General features: G+C 35.4%; 1 protein-coding gene across 6 annotated transcripts in view; it reads left to right on the top strand.

The window, feature by feature from the left end:
• Positions 1 to 26,065, top strand: part of BRIP1 (BRCA1 interacting helicase 1) — a 189,185-nt gene that overhangs the window by 134,977 nt on the left and 28,143 nt on the right. The gene's annotated exons all lie outside the window — the stretch shown is intronic.

Raw genomic sequence — 26,065 nt, 5'->3', positions numbered from 1 at the left:
TCACCTGGGAACTTAATAGAACTATATATTTCCAGGCTCCATCCAGACCTAGTGAATCAGAAGCTCTGGAGGTAGAGCCCAGCAATTTGTGTTTATGAAACTCTTAGCCACAGACTGACAGGGAACCCCCAGGGAATTCTGGGGCCCTTTCTCTAGTTATCTCCCTTCTCTCCAATGCCATTCCTTGCCCTGCAGATTTCAGTGATTTTTGCTGCTTCAAGTTCTATTTATTTATTTACTTGTTTGTTTGTTTATATTATTTTTGGCTGCATTGGGTCTTTGTTGCTGCACTTGGGCTTTCTCTAGTTGTGGCTAGTGGGGGCTACTCTTCATTGTGACACGTGGGTTTCTCATTGTGGTGGCTTCTCTTATTGCAGAGCACAGGCTCTAGGCATGCAGGCTTCAGTAGTTGCAGCCGGTGGGCTCAGTAGTTGTGGCTCGCAGGCTCTAGTGCGCAGGCTCAGTAGTTGTGGTGAATGGGCTTAGTTGCTCGATGGGAATGTGGTATATTCCCGGCGCAGGGATCAAACCCATGTCCCCTGCATTGGCAGGCGGATTCTTAACCACTGGGCCACCAGGGAAGCCCCACTGCTTCAAGTTCTGATATCTTCCACGTCAGCTCAGCAGGACCACCATACTCTGCTTGTATTTCAGTGCTCTGTGCTACTGTCAGAAGATTATACTCAGGAAGAGAGTTGAGAGTCATGGAGTTCACCTAATAGATTTCACTTATCTCTGAGATTAGTCTTATGCTCCCTGGTGTCTTCTCCCTGAAAGCAGTTGCTTTTATCTGTTCTGTCCAGTTTTACAATTACTTACAGTGGGAGGGATATTCCTAAACCAGATATTCTGCCTTGGCCAGAAACAGGAGTTTCACTTCATTATCACTAATTATTTGCTAAACATATTTGAAAAATTATTTGTATTAATAATTTGAAGCCTAAAGTGATGTTATCTTTATCAGGGAGGATTTTCTTTTACTTCCTACAGGAATTTGAAGGTGCTAGCAACCTGAGACCAAGACTTGAGGTTTTCTGGCCACTGAGCTGACTCCACTGAGTATAACCCATATCCCTCCCAGGATACAACTTGTTAGGATCTCATACTAAAGCAAGAATTCTTTCCCTGGGCAGTTATCTTCTTTATTGATAATATTTTACTAGACACTGTGAATTATATAATATTAATGGTAATAATATTTCTCTAGTTAGCTCCTACTCTTCCCTAACCTCTGGACCTCTTTCAAAATTTCTGAAAGTCCTCAGGGGGTATTTAATCCTTTCAGCCTACAGTAACTTTGGTGGCTTCCACTGCCTTTCTCCAGCCACCAGTGCTACAATTGAGAGTGCTGGTGACCATTCCCAGGGCTCCTGTTACAAAGTGGATAATGCTGCCTCTGACTACTGCTACTGATGAACGGTAGACATCCACTCAAGAAAATTGTTGTGTTCACCCTCAACAGCATTAGTGCTCATTCCACTGAAGCTGAGTGTTGCTGATTGCACTGCTGCTGGCAGTGGTACTGTCTTTTTTTGATGTCTTATCACTTTACCTTGGCCCTATATTACTGTACTAACTATGCTTTAAAGTGGAGAGAATCTCTTTCCCATACTTTCTACCACATATTCTTCCCATGTCTTAAATATAAATTTTTTTCCCCCAAAACTAGCTCTTTCAACTTTTGCTCATATCTTCTTTCATTCTTGGACCTATATATGAGTCCTTGAGAACCAGAAAAGGAGATAGCTTTATGGCTAGTAACTAGGTTGTACTAAATATTACACTCGCAAAGTAACAAGCCCTGAAAGACTTCATATCAAACTCATATAGTGATTATGTCTGAGAAGAGAAAGGAATGATATTGGGGGTAGTTATCAAAAGGGAGTTTAGTTTTTCCTGTAATAATTGTTTTACTAAAAAACAAGCTTAAAGAAAATATGGGGAGAATACAGGTGTTTAGTATGTTATTCTTTGAAAAATCCTTAAAATTAAATAAAATGTTACTTGTGAAGAAAAAAAATTACATTTACCTTCAATTTTCTCTACCCTCATTCCCAACAACCGTGATTCTGAATGTTGTTATTGCACCACTCTTGGCTTTCTTAATGCTTTCTTTCCTCAAGATAAGTTCTTCCCAGGCAACAGCTCAGACTATCATTTAAAAAAAAAAAAAAAGATACCAGTGACCTACTCTGACATTCCTCAGTAATGGTCCTGCTTTTCATAGTTGTGCTTATCTGAATTCCAATGGTTCTAGTTGTATAAAACAGCAAAATAACAGGAGCTTCAATTAGGTCTGCATAGCGGGGAGAGGTGGGTGATTCTAAAGGAGTTTCCCTAGTGGTTCCTAAAAGGGGCAAATAGGGTGGACTCAAGAGTAATCTAAGCTGCAGTATCTAGGGACAGATAAAGAGGAAAAGTCTTTACTGGAAAGACTTGTAAGGGAAGTGTATTTCTTGTTGCCATATGATTAGATCACTTCTTCCCGTCTAACAAACAGTTCTAAAACTCAGTGGCTTAAAATACCAGTCATTTACTATGGGTCAACACCTGTGACAGTGGGGTGGGCAATGGTTTCAGCTGCGTTCAGTCACCCTGCTATGGTTTGACTAACATAGGTTGAGCTCAGCTGGATCAGCTCTGCTGTATATGTATCTCATTCTTTGTGGACCAATAGACCAGCCAAACCATGTTATTGCAGTGGCAGATGTACAAGAGGGCAGGCTTGACTATGTAAGCACTTTTCAAATGCCTGCTTATGTCATATCTACTAACATATTGCCCAAAGCATGTCACATGCCCAAGCCCAAAGTCAACAGCAGTGGGAGGGGGTGGGTATTTTCCACCACACATGGCAAAAGTACATAGAATAAGGACTTCAAAAAGGAGTCCTGACCTTTTTTTAAAAATAACTAAAGGATATTTATAAAGCAAGCATTCATTCAAAAGACTGATGTTTATAAGCTTTCAGGGTATAGATATATAATTTTTATAATAATTAAGGACTTTTATCATTTGGAAATGGCCAGAATATAACAGTCAGTACCTGAAATATGAGTATCTGAAATAACTCATAGCATCATTATGGATTTCTTAAAATTCATAAGTGATCAAACAAGTTATTGAAAATAATAGTTTGTACACTTCTATAGTATATAAAAGAAATACAGAAGTTTGAAATTTTAATAAAGGCCACTTTATTTTTTGTTGTTGCTCTGTGTATTTTTGGTGTCATATTTAGGAAACTATTGCCAAATCCATGATCATGCAGATTTGCCCCCATGTTTGTTTGGTTTTTTTTTCAAAGAGTTTCTTAGTTTTAGCTCTTAAATTTAAATATTTGATACATTTTGAGAAGGTTTTGTATATGTTGTAAGACAAGTCTAACTTGCTTATATCTAAAATGAGTCTCCTGTAGACATCATACAGTTGGACCATGTGTTCATTCTGCCAGTGTCTGCCTTTCTGTTGGAGAGTTTAATCCATTTACATTTAAAGTAATAACTGATAAGGAAGGGCTTGGTTTTACCATTTAACTATTTGTTTTCTGCATATCTTATAAGCTTTTTGTTCCTCAGTTTCTTCATTGTTGCCCTTTTCTGTGTTTATCTGTTTTTTTCGTTGTGTACTATTTTGATTCCCTTCTTTCCTTTTGTGTATATTTTTCAGTTATTTACTTAGTATTACCTTGGGGATTAGAAGTAACATCTTAATCTCTGTCTCTCCCTTTTTATGTTGTTATTGTCATAGATAACATCTTTATACATTGTATGCCATTAACATAATTTACAATTACTGTTTTATGCATTTACCTCTTAAATCACATGGGAAAAAAAGAGTTACAAACCAAAAGTACAGTAATATTGGCTTTTATATTTACCTACTTAGTTATTTTTACCAGTGTTTTTTATTACTTCTTAAAGCACATACTTACACTGCCTTCATTGTATGATATTTTAGTGTTTATAAACATGTTTTATAATGTTAGATTACCTCAAGGATTAGGAAACTTTCTTAAATATCTTTGTCTCTACAATTAAATATTGCCTTGAAATATAGTGAGTGTTCAATAAATGATTAAATATGTTTATTTAATATATTTATATTTAGTCTGTCTTAAAATGTACTTATATATTTAAATATATTATACCCATTAAATATATAGTAAATATTAAAGTAAAATTAATTAAATAAAACTAAAAGTTAAATACATTTAATATGTTATCAAAATAGTATTTGGTTTTGTTGTTTTCCTTGACATTGTTATTAATAAGAGCAATTTCTAGACTCTTTAATTAAGGTGTGACATGAATAGTGATCATGATTAGGTGATAATGAGTAGGACAGTAGTAAACATTCATGTAACTTACAATAAGGCAGCACAGTGTGTTGTTACACTCGTAGATCTTTCAAGGAGTTATGAAGGGAATACTCAATTCCAGTAGCATTTTACACCTTATTTAATCCATAGTAGAACATAATGATGGAGTGAATATATTGATTATACAGGCTGTCACTCTTTATATTAGTGTTCTATTGCTGTGTTACAAATTACCACAAACACAGTGGCTTAAAACAGCACACATTTCTTATGTCTCAGTTTCCATGGGTCAGGAGTCTGGGCGTGGCTTAGCTGGGTCCTCTGGTCACAGTTCCACAAAATAACAGTCATTGTGTTGGCTGGACTGCTTTCTCATCTGGATCTTGGGGTCTTCTTCCAAGCACATTTAGGATGTTGTCAGAATTCAGTGCCTTATAGTTGTAGGACTGATCTAGCCAGGGGCTGCTCTCATGTCCTATAGGTTACTCAGAGTTTCTTGTTATGTGGCCTCCTCACAAGCCCTCTCACAGCATGGCAGGTTATTTTTTCAAAGCCGACAAGATACTGACTAGCGCACGGCAGAAATAGAGACACAGATGTAGAGAACAAATGTGTGGACACCACGAGGGGAAAGCGGGGGGGTGGGGAGTGGGATGAATTAGGAGATTGGGATTGACGTAGATGTACTAATATGTATAAAATAGATAACTAAAAAGAAAAAAATATCAAATTGTACACCTCAAAAAAAGGGGGGGGGGGAAATGTGTAAAAAAAAAAAAAAAAAAAAGATGCTGTCTAGCTCCAGTCTCCTAAGATGGAATCATACAACAACATAATCACAGGAATAATGTCCTCACACCTTTGCCTTATAAGATGATCTAATCAAGGGAATGACTACCCCATCACCCTTGGGATTTGCTCACACTCAAGGTGAGAGGATTATACAAGACATGACTCTATGGGAGTCACCTCAGGGTGTGCCATATTCTTGTTTTCTGTAAAATGAGTTGATGAACTAAATGATTTCCATAAATGGCTCTTCCAAACCTAAAACAATGCTTCAAATTACCGGACCATAAAGTAGAACTTTACAGTTTTACATTAATACTGAGACTATCATGCAGAATAAGTAGAAATTATTTATAAATGATAACCTGAAATAGTCTATCTTTTTTTTTTTTTTTGAAATAGTCTATCTTATGGAAACAAAACAGTCTATTTCTGTTTTATTTTCTCTGTTTTTTCATTTGAATTCATATTTTAAAGAGTTAAGGTCAGTGTCTGAGTTAGAAAAGTGATCTGAGTAGGACAAAGAGGGCAGTGGCATTAATTTTGTGATACTAAAATTTTTTCTTAAATTTGAGACAGATTATGGAAGTAAAAATTAAAATATAGTTTAAAGTACTAACTTAAAACTCTTGTAGTCTCAGTTGCAGAGTTTGGCTTTTAGAGAAGCAGGAAAATGTATGTTAGAGCCAAAAATATGACTTCTTTGGCTGTGACCAGGATTTCCTCTTCCCACCTTGGGGACTAGAAAGTAGAGGTAGGAAAATTTCATTTTGGAGCCAAGTGTGACTTGTTTAGTTCAAGTCATAATTTATTGCACATACCTCAGGGACCTGAAAATAAAGAAACCCACTGTGAAATGTTGATAATGGGCCACTCTGAAGGGCAAGCATTAAGCTAACTTTCCCAGTGAGGATTTTTTTCACTTCCGCCTTTCCCAGATGCTTCTGATCATTCTGTAAGGACATACTTAATCGTGTAATAGCTAAAAAGAAAACTTTCTGTGCACTAAAGCAAAGTATTTGAGGGGCAGGAGAGTGAACCAAGGCCTTTATATGATTAGATGTTGGTGGGAAAATATAACTAAAAGAAAAGTTGTTTTCTTTTAATGCAATTAAGTCACAGTATAACAACACTGCCCTTTTACTGGATATCCAAAGCAAATCCTTTGGCCAATTAGTATGATCTAAAAACTTACAACAACCCTCAACTTTATAATTCAGGCATCCACATCTCAAATTGGTGGCATGGGCATATTTGTGAGACGTTGTAAGGTACAATATTTAGATTTTAAATTCCATTTTATTTGTGTTCCTTAGCACAGTTTAGTAGTATATAAAAATATTCTCCCTTCATAGATATTGTGCCTTTTCCTCTCAAGAAAAATGCATAAAACCATAGCATGTGCCTAAAAATTTTTATGCTTTAAAAATATTCAAGTTGGTATCTTAGATTTCTATAATAGGTTTAATAAAATTTGATGGTAATATTCAATATCAAAAGAGCTCTTACAATGATTAAAATAACTACGATAGTAAATTTTATGTTTCTGTATTATTTTGCTTTAGTAATATAGTATGTTGAGTCACCAAAACAGATTTCATTTGAAAACTATGTAAAATTCAGATAGTGATCTGATTAGTTGTCTTAGTATTGGCATATGATAATCATTATAAATTCCTTTTTTCATTTAGGAAACTTCTTTTAGCTCTGAAGGTACTGAACTATTTAAGTATATTATTTTTTAATCAATTCTGAAAAACTACATTAATGATTGAAAAATACTGGCATCTATTTTAATTTTGTTAAATTAGTTATTGACTTTATAACAAACACATAAATTTATAAGCTTCCATGCATTCTTGGCGTTTTATAAACCTCAGAAAAGGGCTGTTATCCCTTGCTTGCCCCAGAGGATAACAGCATTAATAAAATTGAGTGCACATTATACCAGTGCTTTCAAGTGTCAAAATATTATTAGATGATGGCAATATTAGAATTCTTGGATCTGACATTTCTTTTTAAGTAGATTGATGTTCTTCCTTCATTATTCTTGTTACTTTGGCAGGAGTATGAGTATTCCTGAGTAGATGAATGAAGGCAGGAATGCAGGGGATTATAGTGTATCAAGACAAACTTAATTTCAGAAACAAAAACCTTTTCTAATAATTTTGAGTAGATTCATGTATTCCTTTTGAATCACTTTTATCATTGTGTTAATGATCTTGAGTGTTTTAGCATTCATTTATTCATTCATTAACGAACTTTCACTAAGAGCCTAATTTGTACTAAGTACAGTAAGTGCAAAAATGAACAGGATGCTGTTTCTAATGATGTCTATAATTTAGTAAAGGACTTGAACGTGTAACAGGATGTTTTGGTTGGATAGGATCTGGGTGTTCTGATGCTTAGGGAAAGTGAAGTTGAGCAACACCTTTCGCCTCCCATCCAGATATCCATTTACTTTGACTGATTTGCCTAAAATAGGTGGAGGAAGCAGAGAAATGAGATTTGAATCTTGTCTACATTGAGATACAAACATACAAACATTTGATCAAGTGGAATGGCCTCATCAAAGGCTGGATTACAAAACTATTCAAATTATTAAGACTATACAGAATAGTGAAACAACCATTTTTTGAATATCTGGCTAGAGTACCAAGAACTTTATAGACTGGTGACATGGTGATACACTCACAGATTATAGCTGCTCGTCTCATGGAGTTTACAGTCTGGTGAGGAATGTTGGAATTAAAGTAATAAAGAAACAGTTAATTACAGTTGTGATGAAGGCTGTAAGAAAAAAGTCACAGGAACTATGAGAATGTATAACAGGATTGTGACCTAGTCTTTGGGGGTAAAGAAAGACTTCCTGAGGAAGTGATATTTAAGCTGACACAGGAAAGAAGGCTAGGAGTTATGTAGGTGAGCAGAATGGATGAGAGTTTTCTCAGCAGATACAACAGCATATGCTAAGGCCCTAAGGTGTGAAAGATGATAGCTATTCCCAGGATTGAAAGAAGCTGAGGTATAGAGAGTGAGCTGGGAAGAATGGCATGTGAATAGAGGCAGGGAGACTCATTAAGGAGCCAAATCATTTAGGGCCCTGTGTGCCATTCTAAGGATTCAAGATTTTATTCTGAGCTATGGGAAACCAGATCCAGGAATAGAGCCTGAGGTCAGAATGTAGTGGAGTTCTGGTTGTAGTGTAGCATCTGATACAGAAACCCACCTGGATCTAGCCCTGATAATAATATGTGGTTACCCAGGGGAAATGGCTGTGTGTATAAACTTAAAGGGCTGTAATACTAAACTCTAACAGTTAGGAGTCCAGCAACTTGCTGTTGGAATTGTTGGAAACATTTAGGCCAAATCACAGATATGGAAGAAAAACCTTGTCACCCCTGAATGTCTGGAATAAGTTTATCCTCATTACTTAAACCTTTTTTTCCTCCTCAGAAAACTTTTTTTTCCAGCTTTTTTTTTTTTTTTAAAAGATAGTTTGGCTAAAAGTACTATTAAAGCAGATTCTAAGTATGCCATCTACCACTGACAACTTATAATTTGCCTTGGAGAGAGAAAAATGAGATAACCAAATTTTTTGTTCCCATCCCTCCTGAAAAACAAACAAACATAAAGATACAAAATAAATGGATGAATTGCTGAGGTATTTTTAAATTTTTTAAGATTTCCCATATTTCTTAAAGGAATATTTTGGGTTTGGGGAGGAAACATTTAAAATCACAAAATTTTCAGCAAGTCTGATTGATTGCCTTTTCCTTCCAATACTTATATCATTATATTTCCTTAGAAAAAAAGCCATGCCTGAATATAGCTATGAGTTAAACCTTTGGATAATTAATAAAACAAATAAAACTTTTGTTTCTTTGAAAAATTCAGAAGTTATTTTCCTGTGTTTATCTCATTTTTTGGTGAGAACAGGAAATTTTTAACCTATTTTTACTTTTGCTCTCATAGTAAGTTGAAGGTTTTAAAAGTAAATTTATCACCCTGGGGACTTGTAAGGTTGATTGACACTTCACTTTTTCTGTTGGCATAGCATAATCAGTAGCACTACCTCAAGGGAAACAGTGAAATAGTTTTTTAACTTCTTTGAAAATAATTTTAATTTTTTTCTTCAGAGCAGAATTTTATTTGTGGTAGATTTTAATCAATTTACTTAGTCAGATTCTCTTAAAGCTTATAGGGTGCAGATATGTAGATGGGCTTCAGGTGAGTGTGTCACTTTTTTTAGCCCAATTATAAAGCCTTAAGGTCAAAAATAACATAAACTGTAGTAGACATTACTGTTCAGTGTTTACAACATCAGTCTTTCCTGTTTTTCACTGAGATTAAGGTTTGATACCTTGGGAATGAGTTCAATTTATGCTTTCTACCTCTGGGACAAATAATCCCAGTATGCCAAGGAGTATAGTAAGCTGCATAATAAGTCATAGTGTAATTTCCTATCGCATCAAAATTACCAGATTTGTTCTTTAAAATTACTTAATGGCAGGGTTTCTCAAGCTTGGCACTAATGACATTTTGGACAGGATAATTCTTTGTTGTGAGTGATGCCCTGTGCATTGTAGGATGTTTAGCTGCATCTCTGGACTTGCCTATAGATGCCACTAACATACCTTTCTCCCTCAACAGTTGTGACAACCAAAAATGTTTTCAGAAACTGCAATTATCTTCTGGTAGGCAAAATCACTCTCAGTTGAACACCATTGTTTTATATAGTTTATATTGTTGTATATAGTTTTTCTTACGGAAAAACCCAAATGAACTTTTTGGCCAACCCAGTACAAATGTATGTCATGAATTAAAATGAACAGTCTGCGTTAATTTTTTGTTATTTTTTATTAAGTTGAAAAAATCCAGTAAAACTTTTGCTAGGAGCCTGATTTATACTAAAAACTGTAGATGGTTTCTTATATTAACAGTCTCTTGGTTTCTGTCCCTTTCCCAGCCTCTGCTTTTGAGAAGCAGTAACTTTCACTTCTTTTATCTGTTTCATCTGGTATTTACCTCCATATTTTATGTTTACTTAATCAATTTTAGACATTAACTATTTACTTCCTACGTGAGATAGGATTTTAGCTCACTTACTCCACCTTTGCCTTCTTACATCCTCCCAATATTATTCTATCACATTTTTTTATTAAATCCATAGTCAATATTCACATTATCATGACTATGAAAATATTGTTCACTGTAGTCACATGATTTCCTTCCTTCCTTTAACTTTTTTATTTTTCTTGATCTGTGAAGAAATCTTCAATAAATTTGTGCAACACCTCTAATACAATTTTCCTATAAGACCTGTCAGATAATTAGAACCTGTCAGTTCTTTTTCTCCCCCTGAAGACATTCCTTTTGGAGCTCTCCAGTCTCCTCCTTCAATGAAGTCTTAAGTTGCTCTTTAAGCTCACTTAACTGGCAGTATCCTGAGATTTCCCTTTGCTGTCATCCTAGGAATTTGATTTGCTCGTCTTCTGTGTTGGGTCCCAAGTTTCCTGGGTCTCAGATCTTCCTCCTGTTTCTTGTTTCTTATTTTATCTTTGTAGTACACATCCTCCAACAGTTTCCCTGTGCATCCATTTCCTCAGCCTTTCTGTACTGCTGCTGGCCTAACTGGCTTATTTCCCATCAGTAGCTCTGTGGGTGCCTCGGTTTGAACTTTCTGCTTAGTCATTTACAATTTGTCCATCTGCTTTCAACAGTCACGTATTTGGGTTTAAGATTACAGATGCCTTAGTTTAATTGAAGATAGATACTATTTCTCTTTCTTATTTATCTTTTAATTTGGGGTCGGTTTTTAAGACGTGAAGAAAGAAGAAGAAAAAAATTTTTGCCTTCCTGAAACCAGAAGTCTTCATTACTTTCTAAGATAAAGTATGAGATTTTAAAGTGCTAATAAAGCCACATGCTTTATTCCCACACTCAAACATTCACATTTGAGAAGCTCGGAATCAAACATTCCTAACAATAGTATTGCAAAGGTAGAAAACAATAAATGTTTTTTAAAAATCAAACATTTACTTATGTTTGAAAGATAAATTTGGATATAATATAAAAATCTAGCTGGCAAAAGTATAAAAATTCATTTGTTGGGCTGTGGCAGTAATAGAGTTTTAATGTTTTAAGTATGTTTTCAGTGTTTTCCAGTACTCATGTAATCTTTTATCTTGCATATACATTTTCTCTTGCTCATGTTCATTTTTAAAGGTGTTTGATCACGTGAAATCTGAGTCTGAGCCTCCTCTCAGTGGGATTAGCTTCTACTTTCTATGCCTGCCATTGCCACTAAACTTTTGTGCAGTCCTCCCAGGGCCTCAGTACTTAGTTTTGCATCTTCTCACATCCACAAGCCTCTTGCATGAGAGACCTCCTTATCTTCCAGGAGTAGGTGCAGGTCTCTGTCACTTGCTGAATACAGTACTACTCATTCCCCTTAACAAAACCTCTAAATATTGGCACATTCCTTTAAGAGCCTAGGGTTCTGTTTACAGTCTGTCTCACATTGCTTTCTTATGTAAGACAATATTTCATTTTGTTAGTTATTATTGCTAGAAGGGCTTTATTCATAGTATTTGGCTCTCATATGTGACTTTAGGGAAGAAGGGAAGCTCTAGATTGTAAGATGTATGTAAGAAATAATATTTAGACTAATAGAGGACAATCATGCCCTCATCCTGTAGATTACACCACCAACGTGTTTTATGTAGTTCTCTTCAAATACAGCTCATTGGTTGCAAAGTGATCAAAAAATATTTCGAAGGATATTACAGTGTGCTAATGTTAGTTATAATTTCTCAGAAAATTTAAGATCAGTTGCAGAAGTCATTTAGGAAAAGGTATGTTTCAAAACTGAACACTGTTCTCTATGTGTCCTGCCAATGTATGTATTTTCATTGATATTTGATGAAAACGTAGCCACTTTGTAAGCTGAAGAAACTTTTTAGTCACCTAAAATAAGGTGTCCATATGTTAAGTAGTATAGGTTAAGCGCCTTGAGAGAGAGTTGATCTAAGTGTCAAAACTCTGATTTGAGATGAACAGCCTAAGATAGATGGACTGTGTTGTCTGTCAGTCCTGTGACTTTTTTCATTTACACGCAACAATATATTACAACAGTATGTAAAGCCCACCCAAACCTATATTGGTTTTTATAAATATGGGATAAGTACTGACTCTCCAGCCCACTTATCTCTAATATATGATGCTTTACTGTTTCGTGTTCATTGTCATTTCTTTCTCGAACCAGCTCGATGAGGTAAGGTGTACAGGAATTGTTTTCTTCCGTTTACAGAGGAGGAAACTGAGAAAGGAAGCTAAATGGGGTACTGTGGCTTACCCAAGGTCAAACAACTAATACAGCGGTCCCCAACCTTTCTGGCACCAGGAACCAGTTTTGTGGAAGACAATTTTTCCATGGACTGGGGGTGAGGGAGCAGGGGGTGGTTTCTGGATGATTCAAGCACATTACATTTATTGTGCACTTTATTTCTGTTATATTACACTATAATATATAATGAAATAATTATATAACTCACCATAACGCCGAATCAGTTGGAGCCCTAAGCTTGTTTTCCTGCAACTAGGTGGTCCCATCTGGGAGTGATGGAAGACAGTGACACCCAAAGTATGTTGCTTACATCCAATCTACTCCGTAATCTTGTTTTGGTTGTTGTCACTGCAGAAAACCTTGCTTCACAAAAATAGGATGTTGGAAGTGGAAGCAGGCTTTTCAGTGCTTTTGTGGCAAGCTCTGGATATTCCACCTTCACTTTAATCCAGAACGTATGGAGATTTGAAGTTGTCTCAAACATACTTTTAAGGCCACAGTCATTTGCAATCTCAAGCAGTTGATCCCTTTCTAGTACGGACAAAGTCGATTCACCTGGCTTATTCACAAATGGGTCTCGGATCCATTCCTTCCCAATTTGGGGGTCTTTTGTGGTTGGGAAGTAACGCTCAAACTCTTTTGAAAGCTGAGATAGGTGATCGTGCACCAGTTGGGAGAAAGAAGGCCCTGGCTCAGTCTCTTTCAAAATCTCTGCTAATGTTTGAAACATGTCAAAAATCCCAGTGTCCACTCATTGCCCCCATAATTCCAGTTTGGCTTTGAATGCAGCCACTTTATCTGCCGGCTTTAACACAGTTGTCGTCCTTCCCTGAAGTGACAGATTGTCACACAAGTAAGCAAGTTTTGCAGTCCATTCTGTGTCACTGAAATATGCTGCCAGTGGTGACTTTTTCTAAAAGAAATCTCTGGAGTGACTCTCATAACTCAGAAACTCTGGCCAGGGATCCACCTTTAGAAAGCCATCTCACTTCTGTGTAGAAGAGAAGACGTGTGTGCTCTGCGTCCACCTCTTCACAGAGCTGCATGAACAGACTTTTGAGTTAAGGGCGTGTACTTTAATGTGGTTGATAATTTTAATCACATCCTGGAAAACATTGTTAAGCTCAGGTGACATTTTTTGGCTAGCCAGCATTTCTCTATGGGTGACACAGTGCGTAGACTCACATTCAGAAGCGACCTCTTTGACCCGAGTAGTGAAACCAGAAAGTCATCCAGTCATGGCAGCTGCTCTTTTTGTGCATATACTGACGTGAAATGACCGATTCAGTTTTCCTGATATGTAATCATTCCAAGACTTGAGTGGTTCTGCAGCTGTGGTGTTGGTTGGCAACAAAAGTGCACATAACATATCCTTATGCACATCCTCCTGAAAAACATATCGCACAAAAACAAGCATTGTTGCCTTGTTGTCAACATTGGTAGACTCGTCAACCTGGATTGCATACCACGGTGACTCATTAATGCTAACAGTTGTGCCTCAATATCCTCTGCTGTTTCATCAGTTCATCTAGTTATGGTGCTAGCCGAAAGAGGAACACATACCACCTTTTGAGCTGTAGCCTCCTAAAAGTTCACGACAAGTGTCCTTAGCAGCAGGCAGGATCAACTCTTCACCAATAGTAAAGGGCTTCTTAGCTTTAGCAATGTGGTTAGCCGCTAAGAATGATGCTCTCAATGTGGACATATTTGATGAAGTGGTGGCCTTCAGTAATTGCTTCTGTTTTTCATGTTCACGTTTTTTTCTTTTGAAAAACTCCAAAGGCTTGTCTTTTAATTCAGGGTGCTTCGTCTCCGTGGGACGAAGCAGTTTTGAAGGCTTCATGGCTTTGTTGGGTAGCCGGTCGTCACATATTATACAAAGGGGGCTTGGAGAATGTGAATCACCTGTTGCAATGAACCCATAATTTAAGTAGGAATCTTGGTATTTTCTTTTAAATGCAGCTTTCTTTTTGTTGGCAGTCTTAGAGTCTTCTGCTGTCTTATCTTTGGGGCTTCCCCCCTATTCAAAGAAGCTCTACAGCGACCTTTGTTTTTTACTCATTTTGGCTAGGGTTAGCTGTCGGCTTACCAAAATTGTGACTGAGACAAGTGCACAGTGCAGAAAAGAGGCACGGACAAAGTGGTAAATACAATAATAGGAGGCCACAGGCGGACTAAAATAAGTGTCGGATTCTGACCTAAAGCCTGTCTCCAGATGCAGCTGTACAATTGAAGCATCAACTCACTTGCCACTATAAATAAAGCCTGCCACCACATGAAGCTTAATTGCCACTTGCCACTCACTGATAGGGTTTTGATGAATCTGCAAACAATAGATTTATTATGGTCTCTTGTGTAGTCAAACCTCTCTGCTAATGATAATCTGTATTTGCAGCTGCTTCCCAGCACTAGCATACCGCCTCAGCTCCACCTCAGATCATCAGGCATTAGGTTCTCATAAGGAGCGAGCGACCTAGATCCCTCGCATGCGCAGTTCACCATAGGGTTCACACTCCTGTGAGAATCTAGTGCCACTGCTGATCTGACAGGAGGCAGAGCTCAGGCGGTGGCGAGCGGCAGTAAATACAGATGAAGCTTTGCTTGCTTGCCCGCTGCTCACCTCCTGCTGTGCATCGGTTGGGGACCCCTTAACTAATAAATGCCAAAGCTTTGACTCTAAGCCATGTGCTTTTTCCATTATATCTTCTTCCCTCAAAAAAAAAATTAAAAAACTATTTATATATGTATAGTATTTTTTAGAGATGATAATTCAAGCATTTTCAGGTTTTTCTGATAATCTTTTATTATGGATAGTCAAATTGCAACAAAGCCTATTTTTCTTAAAAAAAATTCTAAACAGCGCTTTACAGAACAAGCGTACATTAAGTTGTTTCTTGCATGTCTTAAAGTATTAACTGTCTTTTTTTTCTTTTAATAGAAAAATATTAATTTCTGCTTTTTTTCCTGGGCTCTTATCTTGACAAATTATTTTCATAATTTTAAAAAAATCACTAAGATCTAATGCTCCATACTGACAGATGTTTTTGCATTATTATCTAAAGCCTTTATTCAGAGTGCTCGAATATTACGGAGTTACCAATAAACTATTCTAGACTAGTAGCTAAATTATTATAACCAGTTGAGGTTGAATATGTTGAGAGCAAGAGATGCTTGATTTGAGGGGAATATATTTTGTTCTTTTTTTTGTATTTGAAATTTTTAGGCTATTTATTTCAACACTGACAATTTATGGCACAAAGTTTAATATAGGTTTCTCTGCCAAGAAATGTCTTATTCAAAGCAGCCTTAAAGCATATGTGAGATAGTTCTATTTCTGTTACTATGTCTTGATTCTTGTTTCTTGGTAGACTATCGTGGTCAACTCCTAGTGTAGTGTAACAGGGAGAGTAAGTAACAATTGAAAACCATTTCGTGTGTGTGTGTGTGTGTGTGTGTATGTGTGTGTGTGTATTTAAGTCTAAAAGGGAGCCTGGCTTCTTAACTCTTGGCAGAAACCCATTTTTCCCCATTTAAAAAAATATATATACTATATTTGGTTAACTTGGTGTTTCAGAAATCTTGAAAGTATGCCAGATGAAATAAAACCAGCTATATTCCTTTTATCTAGCTAAGTTATTTCATATAAGATCATATACAAGATCTTATTCTGAGTTTAGAACTCTAACCATTGGAATTTATACTGTGATACCCTCGTAAAAGTGTTTACACTGCGATGATGTGGAGCAATAAATGTCTCTAATGCACAGTCTCTGTCTTCCAGATTTGATTTGCTATAAATGTTTACATTTTTTAGGTTCTGTACCTTGGCTAAAGATAAAACTGTTCTTCTTGAATGTTTGCTAGCCTCAAACTTGTTTATTTTTCTGAGGCAAAGTTTGCTTAATATTTTTAATTAGTAAGTTTAGCTGATTATTTGTTCTTAATCTTATTTCCAGGCTGGAACTTTTGTAGTAAAGCTTACATACAAGAAAATAAAAGTGTATTCTGCCTATATTGATAGCTTTTAGGAAGGCATTTATTGCTGAAATCATAATACATATCTATATGAATTGGGACAAATTCCACCGTCTTTCATATGAGGCTGTAGTAAAGTGAAGAGTTGCATTTATAGCTCCAGCTCATATTTATCACACCATTTATTTCTTCAGAAGCTACTTATAAAACTTGTAAAAGGCTACTCTTGTACAGAGCTATTTAAGGCCAGCATTGTTGAGTCTGACTAAATTGAAAAAATAATCTAATGTTCAAAATTGTGACTTAAATTTCTTGTTGACATACACAGTAAATATTTGGTTATTATATATACTACTGCTATCCATAGTATACTACTTATACTGTCTCCAATAAAACTGAGTCATTGGGGAACTTAAGGAACTTACTATTTGATCTCAAGCATTTTGAAATGATAAAATCAGAATCCAAACCCATATAACTTCTGCTTGAATGCTATATGGGTATTTTCACATAATTCCCTAAGTCCCACTTCAGTCTTGATTATCTATCTTTGCTATTCAGGATCTCATCTCTACTTATATCAGTTTAGCCTGTGATACAGAGATATTTTCAGTTGTCTAGAAACTACCTTGTTAAGGGTTTTTTCATTTTGTGTGAATGTTGAACTCTTGTTACAAAAAAAAAAGTTTTGCAAATCAGTGACACCTGAACCAATGGGTTACAAACATAAGCTGATACAGGAGTTAAATAGATTATATAAATGAGTGAGCTAGTTGAGAGCTGCCAAATAGTTCAGATTATTTTAAGCTACAGTACGGGCCACACAAAAACAACTTTGGGCCTTCAGTTTGCAACCTCTGATAAAATAGTTTGCCTTCTCTCTCCTGTTCACACACTCCTCCAAAATTACACATACACTAATTTATTGGGGATGGGGAGCAAGTGGTTTAAACTCCTTCCAGAGTGTACAATTAAATATAGCTTTCTATTTTGGGAAAGCCTTGTAAAGTGTATTTGAAAAGTAATATTAACTGGTTTAAACGATCATCTTTCCAAACCACACTTGAGCTCACTTTATGGTGTTTACTTTCTGTCAAAACTTAGAAAAAACATTCACAGTTAACTTCCATAATATAAAATGTCTGTCTCATTAGGCATTAAAGAAGCATTGGTCAACAGGTATAATGCTGTTAGACTGTATAGCTAATGTGAATGTGGACGTGACCTCCCAAATAGATCAAAGACTAATCTCTTTGACAGTTACAAGATGGCAGAGCTTGCCATGGGCCTTTTGCTGCTGCACATTGAAACTGTTTATTTGGAAAGCATGCCTGAGGGATGAGAATCTGTTTATAAGGATGAGCAGGTAAAAGTAAAAGGTTGTCTTTTGACATTTCAGCTAATTCCTTTCAGCCTTTGGTTTACTTAACATTTAGGCTATTTGCTGGCAGGAAAAACTGGCTTTTTCACATATGCTTTATGTCATTTTAAATTGGGCAGTGATTTTTGTGCCTGATAATTCCTAAGTGTACAGTGAAATAGATTCTGATGTCATTAAAATGAGGTGTACTGGCTTTTTACCTTTTCCAAACCCTTAGTTTTGCTTTCCCTAATTAAATGTATTCACCCAAAGATAATTTTTAAATTTATTTTAAAATATCTGCTTCTTTATATAATAAAAAATATTTCAAAGTTAGCCTTTATATATATTTACTTTCAAAAGTTTTTTTTTCTTTACTTTTTACCTAAAATAATTTCCCTAGGTAAAATATTGGCAGTAATTAAAGGCCATTTGGATTGTAAAAAAAGTACTTGAAAATTTGCAAGAAGTTGAAATAATGTAGTTATACAGAAAAAATTAACTCATTTTAATGAAAAAGACCAATGAGAGAGAATTTTATTTAATCTAGTATTTGCTATATTGCCTCTAAATATTTCATTTCTAACTAATATTTCCTAAAGCAGCTGTTGTCAGAGGCAGAGTGATCATTATAAAGTTTTTGTCTTAACATGGTGTAGTAAATTTTGAAAATCCTTAAGCTATTATGTCTGACAAAGGATAAATGCAAATTTGGGGGAGGGGAAATAATGTTGATATGGAGAAATGCTTAGTAACGTTTTGAGAGATAGGTAGTAAAGGTATAGTTGGATAGAATTTTTAAAAATTTATTCCTTTAATCCCTAAATATTATAATATACTTTATTACTGAATTGTCAGAAATTATTTTTTTAATATTACCTAATATTTCCTATGGTGCCATATTATTCACTATACTACTTTAAAAAGCATATTCTATGATACTTAAAGGAAAGTTTACTTCCTTTATAGTCAAGCTATAAGTTTTAACTTAGAAATTTTACACGTCCTTTTGAGGGGATATAAAATAAAATGCATTATCTTCCAATTTGAAAGCCACTTGTCAAAAGTGTACTTATATATATGTCAAAAGGTTAAAAGTATTATAGACTGTTTTGAAGAGATTTTGTTTTGAGTAGTTTTACAACTTTTTAAAACTGTAAATTGTTAATTTATCTTGGAAGTCCGAAATTTTTTCAAGAAAATAACTTTGTACCTTTGATTAGGCTTATACTTCAAAAATATGCTATTGAGATCTTTAAAAGCTGAATGACTGAAAGGAGCAATTCCTACTGTTTTACATTGTATTAGCTAGTTCCTAGGAATTATAGTCAATTTGTAAACTTATAATACTAGCAGTTTGTTATGTGAATAAATTGTCATTAGAGAACTGTTTTTTATTTTAATTAGATTTTAATACTCATTCCATTTTTAAATAGGAAAAGTGAGCAATAGTAGAACTGACTACCTAACATCTCACTGAGAGAAGCTATATAGTGTGCTGACTCTGGAGTTTTTACTCTTAAGAGAGCAAGCTCTGGAGATAGACTAGATTCCAGCTTTACTACTTACACACTGGGTCACACTCCACATGTTACTTAATTTTTTAAACTTTATTTTTCTAATCTGTAAATTGAGGTAACAGTATCTACTTTTTAAGATTGTTGCGATGATTAAATGATATAGTAACACCTATTAAGCACTATTAAACACTGTGCTATACATAGAACATTATAGAAGCTTGATAGATATTGTTATCATTTATTATTAAGATCTTTGATTTCCCACTTTTTTCAGTTTTGACTTTCTGATTAGCTAACCTCATTATCAATGTCTATTCTTGGTTTAGAAATTATTTCTTCAACATGTCTTAAGCCAAGTTTATCTTCTTTAAACATACTTTTCTTTTTGTCTTCTCTCGGTGGGTTACTGGATTCCTTCTCTCAGTGGCTGGAAACTTTGGAGTCATTTTTGACTTTTCTCTCTTTAATAAGCCCCACATCTACTTTGTCACTTAAGTTATGTAACTTCAAAATGTGTTAGAAACTGGGCCTCTTTTCCATTCCTTTTGCCTTTCCAGGTAAGGCCCTCATTACTCTTGTATCAAACTCATAGCATGTCTTCATTTCTCAACTCATCTTACTTTTATATACACTGTAATCAAAATTAATATTGTAGCATTTATATTTACTTGCTGGCTATTTGTACTCATTCATTTCCATTCTTGTAAGCTCTTGCTGGGCAGAAAATATTTTTAACTTGTTTTTGTGTTCCTAGTGCCTATCACAGATACCTTGCACACAGGCAAAACTATAAATACTGAACGGAATTAAGTGTTTTTTTTAAGTTATCAAGAATTTCTTTGTTTTATTAAATCAGTTTTTTACTTTAAATGCATATTTTTAATGTTTCTACGGCATTCTTATTTAGTTTCTTTTTTTTAAGCTTTATTGAGGCATAATTAACTGTAGCATTCTTGAGAGAAGCTTAAAACATAACTCCCTTTTTTCAGTGTATGAAAATTGTAAAATCATAATACATAATTTCCTTTCACTCAGAACTTGCATTTTCTAACACAACATTGTAAATTAACTATATTCCAATTAAAAAAAAAAACTTGCATTTTACTTTTTATGGGAGAGCGTTTTATAGGAAAAAGCTCGTTAACATATATTTGAATAGATCAGTCTGATTTGTGTATACCATTCTCTCTGACCTTATGTAAAAGTAGTTCACTTTTGAGATGTTGTAATTTTAAAGATTTTTATGAAGACCAGATGACGGCTGGGTATGTGGTACCCTTTGGTGTGACACCTCTTTCAATAGGAATGTAGTTTTATGCCCCATAATTAACTATGAGTCTTTTTGAAAAGAGGTGTGATTATAATATCAAATTCAAGGACTATATAGCAGAATTTATTATGATTTCTGTTCCAGAAAAGGAGCATAAGTTTAATTTAATACAATCTCTGTGTGTTATTACCTAGATAGAAAATGAATGTAGATTCAGTCACTCGGAAAAGTGAGAAATTCTTGATGGCCTTTAATAGTGGAGCCTTTGAGGCAGTAAATATTGTATCAAATGCATTAGTGCTGTTTCAACTCCGATTCTTAAATTTGTTTAGATCATCACTGACTGCTTTTATATATGCTTTGATTCTTTTACACCAACCAGTGTTGTTAGTGTGTATGAAGTTATTTTGCTCTAATTGATGTATTGCATTATTTCTGTTGCTCTATCTTGAGTTACTAATTATTTTGCCTTCTCCAATATGCTGTTAATCCCATCTAATGAATTTTTTTTTAAGTTATATATTTTTCAGGTGTAGAATTTCTATTTGGGTCTTCTTTTATATTTTCATTTCCCTGCTGAGATTTTCTAAAGTTCAGTCATTAAACCATATGTTTTTAAGTTATTTAAATATATTTATAACAGCTACTTTAAAGTATTTGCCTACTAATTCCGACAGCTGAGCCCTTTCTAGATTGGTTTCTAGTGTCCGCCTCTTGATTATGGATCATCTTTCTAGTAATTTCTATTTTGTAGTGGACATTGTGAATGGTACGTAATAGAGATTCTGGATTCTATTCTCTGAAGAATATTGATTTTTGTTTTTGTAGGCAGTTCAATTAGCAGCTGATCATCTTGAACTTACAGGGACACTATTTAACAATATATTAGGGGAGATCTGGGAAAGGCTCAAAGGACAGTCTTTAAATTCTCTTTCCCCTGTGGTTCTTGTTAGGGTTTAGAGTCTTTTGGGGGGCTAGTTTAAAATTGTCATTGCTCTAAATTGTGGTCCTTATTCCTAACATGACACCTGGCCATTTGTGTGTGTGTGTGTGTGTGTTTTACTTGATTTTTTATTTAAAATATATATCCTGGCTAAATTTCCGTGTCAAAATATATAGATCTATTTCTTTTTATATAAAAACCAAATATTTATCTCAGAATAAATGTAGTATATTTTATTGATCCACTTGATGTACACTTAGGTTGTTTCTTAATTTTCTTCATTGCAAAGATGCAATGAATATCCTTGTACATATTATCTATCTGTACTTATTGGAAATATTTGATAAATATTTGTCAGTATTTTATAAACAAAAACAATGGAAATGTTAAATTTGCATTTCTTGGTTTACTGGTAAAGTTGAGCATCTTTTCATGTGGGTTACCAGCCATTTATCATTCATCTTTGATGACTTGCTTTCTCACAGATTATTTACTTTTAATAGTTAGATTTGTTATTGATTGTGTATGAGCTCATTGTATATTAGATAACAGAACTTTTTTCCAGTTTTTCATTTGGCTTTCAATGTTATTTGTGGTGTTTTGAGGCCATGAAAGATCTTTACTAGGGAAGTAAAATGCCCATCTTTCCAAAACCAGGATCAAGGCCAGTAGAAAGTTTGCCACAACACTGTATGGACCTCTTTCCCACCACCCCCAAACCCCAATTTCTTTGGGCTATAATTGACAAATAAAAAATGCATATATTTAAGGTGTAAAATGTGGTGCCTTATTTTTACGAGGGTGAGTCAAAAATTATCCTCACTCTGGCTATAGAATTTAATTAACTTTTAGAAAAGACAAATACATCATATTTTGACATAATCTCCTTGCTTTTCAATACACTTTCTCCATCGGTCAACAACCTTTCATATTCCCTCATTAAAAAATGTTTTAGGCTGAATAGTTGCCAACGAAACGACGGACAAAGGATTAACCTCCAAAATATACAAACAGCTCATGCAGCTTAATACCAAAAAAGCAAATAACCCAATCCACAAATGGGCGGAAGACCTAAATAGACATTTCTCCAAAGAAGACATACAGATGGCCAACAAACACATGAAAAGATGTCCAACATCACTAATTATCAGAGAAATGCAAGTCAAAGCCACACTGAGGTATTACCTCACACCGATCAGAATGGCCATCATCACAAAGTCTGGAAACAACAAATGTTGGAGAGGGTGTGGAGAAAAGGGAACTCTCCTGCACTGTTGGTGGGAATGTAAGTTGGTACAGCCACTATGGAAAACAGTTTGGACGTTCCTTAAAAAACTAAAAATAGAACTACCATATGATCCAGTAATCCCACTCCTGGGCATATACCCAGAGAAAACCATAATCCCAAAAGAAACATGTACCATAATGTTTATTGCAGCACTATTTACAATAGCCAGAACATGGAAGCAACCTAAATGCCCATCAGCAAATGAATAAAGAAGATGTGGCATATATATACAATGGAATATTACTCAGCTATAAAAAGGAATGAGATGGAGCTATATGTAATGAGGTGGGTAGACCTAGAGTCTGTCATACAGAGTGAAGTAAGTCAGAAAGAGAAAGACAAATATTGTATGCTAACTCATATATACAGAATCTAAAAATGGTACTGATGAACTCAGTGACAAGACAAGAATAAGGACGCAGATGCAGAGAATAGACTGGAGATCTTGAGGTTTGGGGGGGCAGGGGGTGAAGGGGAAGCTGAGACAAAGTGAGAGAGTAGCATAGACATGTGTATACTACCAACTGTAGAATAGATAGCCAGTGGGAAGTTGTTGTATAACAAAGGGAGTTCAACTCGAGGATGGAAGATGCCTTAGAGGACTGGGACGGGAAGGGTGGGGGGGAGTCGAGGGAGGGAGGGGATATGGGGATATGTGTATAAATACAGATGATTGACCTTGGTGTACCTCAAAAACTGGTACAAGAGTGTAAAGCAATAATATTCCAATTAAAAAGCTGTGAGCCATAAATGCACTGCTGTCTTCACTTCTTCCTCAGAAGTGAATCTTCGTTCTCGTAGGGGTGCTTTCAGGGCACCAAACAGGTGAAAGTCCGATGGAACAAGATCAGGACTATAGGGAGGATGCTTTAATACCTCAAAATGAAGTTTTTGCAGAGTGTCAACAGTGTGGGCAGAAGTGTGTGGATGTACATTGTCATGCAAGATCATAACGCCCTTGGATAGCAATCCTCTGCGTTTAATCGGAAGTTTAGGCTTCAGCACAAACTTTTCGAAACCTAAGTCTGTCGTGGATTATTTCTTAGGCAGAACCATGGCTGATTTGCAAATGATTCGCAGCATAATCCACTGTCACTCATATATTCAACACAATCATTTCACGTGTACGCTCAGTGTTGTCATCAGCCATGGACGTGGACAGGTGCCTGGCTCCTTCTTGATAGCTAACGGTTGTGCAACCTTCCTTGAATCTCTCTATCCATTCATACACACTTCTTCATGACAAAACACTTTCTCCATACTGCGCACAAAGTATTCGGTAAATAATGGCACCAGGTACACCCCAAGACCACAAGAAACGAATCACTGCATGCTGCTCTTCTTTTGTGCAAATCACAAGTGGGGCATCCATTTTTGCTCGCACCGCAGTTACAAATTAACTGATGTAACAGGTTCACACCTGCACAGTAGTGACTGGGGAGATAGTAGCCTAGAACAGAAAGCGCTGATAAAACAGTGCGGCCAACAGAAGTTTTAATATAACTGGAGTGCAGATAATTTTTGACTCATTCTCATATACTGTAAAATTACTATAATCAGGTCAATTAACACAACCATAACCTCACAGTTAACATTTTTTTCAGTGTGTGGTTAGAACACTTAAGGTCTTAGCATATTTCTAATATACAATACATTACTATTGAGTATAGTCACCATGCTATACATTCAAATCCCAGAACTTATTCATCTTATAACCAAAAATAACTTATAATTTATATTCTTTAACCAGTATCTCTCCATTTCCTCCACCCCTCACCTACTGCCAACCACCATTCTATTCTTGGGTTCAATGTGTTTAACAGTTTAGATGCCATGTATAAGTGAGGTCATGGCTGTGTTTCTCTCTGTGTCTGGCTTATTTCACTTAGTATGACATCCTCCAGGTTCATCCATGTTGTTGCAAATGGCAGGATTTTCTTTTAATGGCTGAATACTATTCCATTATATATAGACATGCATATATGTGTGTGTATGTGTGTATATACACATATATTTTAAAGTTGTATTATAATTTATTTTTTACCAAGAACAGGAGGGTTCCCAATCCAGATCTTATACAATGTTGGTTCCATACATCACATGAGCTCTTTTTTTTAAATTAATTTTTATAGGAGTATGGTTGCTTTATGTGTGTATGTGTATATATATTTTACATTTTCTTTACCCGTTCACCATTCATCACTGACACTTAGGTTGTTTTCGTATCTTGCCGATGTGAAGAATGTTGCAGTGAAGATGGGATTGCACACATCTCTTCAAGACACTGATTTTATTTCTTTTAGATATATACCCAGCAGTGGGATTGCTGGATTATATGGTAGTTCTATTTTTAATTCTTTTAGGAACATCCATACCATTTTCCAAAGTGGCTATACCAATTTATGTTCCGACCAACAGTGTATAAAGGTTCATTTTACTGCATACCTTTGCCAACGCTTGTTATCTCTTGTCTTTTTTTTTCCTTATTTGGCTGTATCAGGTCTTAGTTGATCCATGCAGGATCTTTAGCTGTGGTATGCAGGATCAAGTTCACTGACCAGGGATGGAACCTGGGCCGCCTGTATTGGGAGCATGGAGTCTTAGCCACTGGACCACCAGGGAAGTCCCATCTCTTGTCTTTCTGATAATAGCCATCCTGACAAGTGTTAGATGATATCTCATTGTGGTTTTAATTTGCACTTCCCTGATGATTAGTGATGTTAAACACCTTTTCATATAACCATTGGCCATTTGTATGTCTTCTCTGAAAAAAAAGTCTATTCAGGACTTCCACTCATTTTTTAATCAGGTTTTCTTTTGTTTTTTCTCTTTTCTATATTTATTTATTTTGTTGTTGTTGTTAGTTTTGCATGAGTTCCTTCTGTGTTCTGGATATAAACCTCTTATCAGATTATGGTTCTCTTGTTCCATAGGTTGTCCTTTCATTTTGTTGATTGTTTCTTTTCCATGTGCAGAAGTATTTTAGTTTAATGTACTCCTACTTGTTTTTTTTTTTTGCTTTTGTTGCCTGTGCTTTTGGTGTCACATCCAAAAAATCATTGCTGAGACCAAGGAGCTTTTTCCTGTTTTCTTCTAGGAATGTTCTGGTCTCAGATCATACATTTAAGTCTTTAATTCATTTTGAGTTGATTTTTATATATGATGTAAGATAAAGATCCAGTTTCATTCTTGGCATGTGGATAATCCAGTTTTACCACCACCATTCCTACAGAGACTGTCCTTTCCCCATT

This window comes from Hippopotamus amphibius, chromosome 17 (genome assembly GCF_030028045.1).
Source record: "Hippopotamus amphibius kiboko isolate mHipAmp2 chromosome 17, mHipAmp2.hap2, whole genome shotgun sequence".
NCBI lineage: Eukaryota > Metazoa > Chordata > Mammalia > Artiodactyla > Hippopotamidae > Hippopotamus > Hippopotamus amphibius.
The sequence above is the reverse complement of the archived record's forward strand: the minus strand, read 5'-3'. Positions and strand labels throughout refer to the sequence as shown.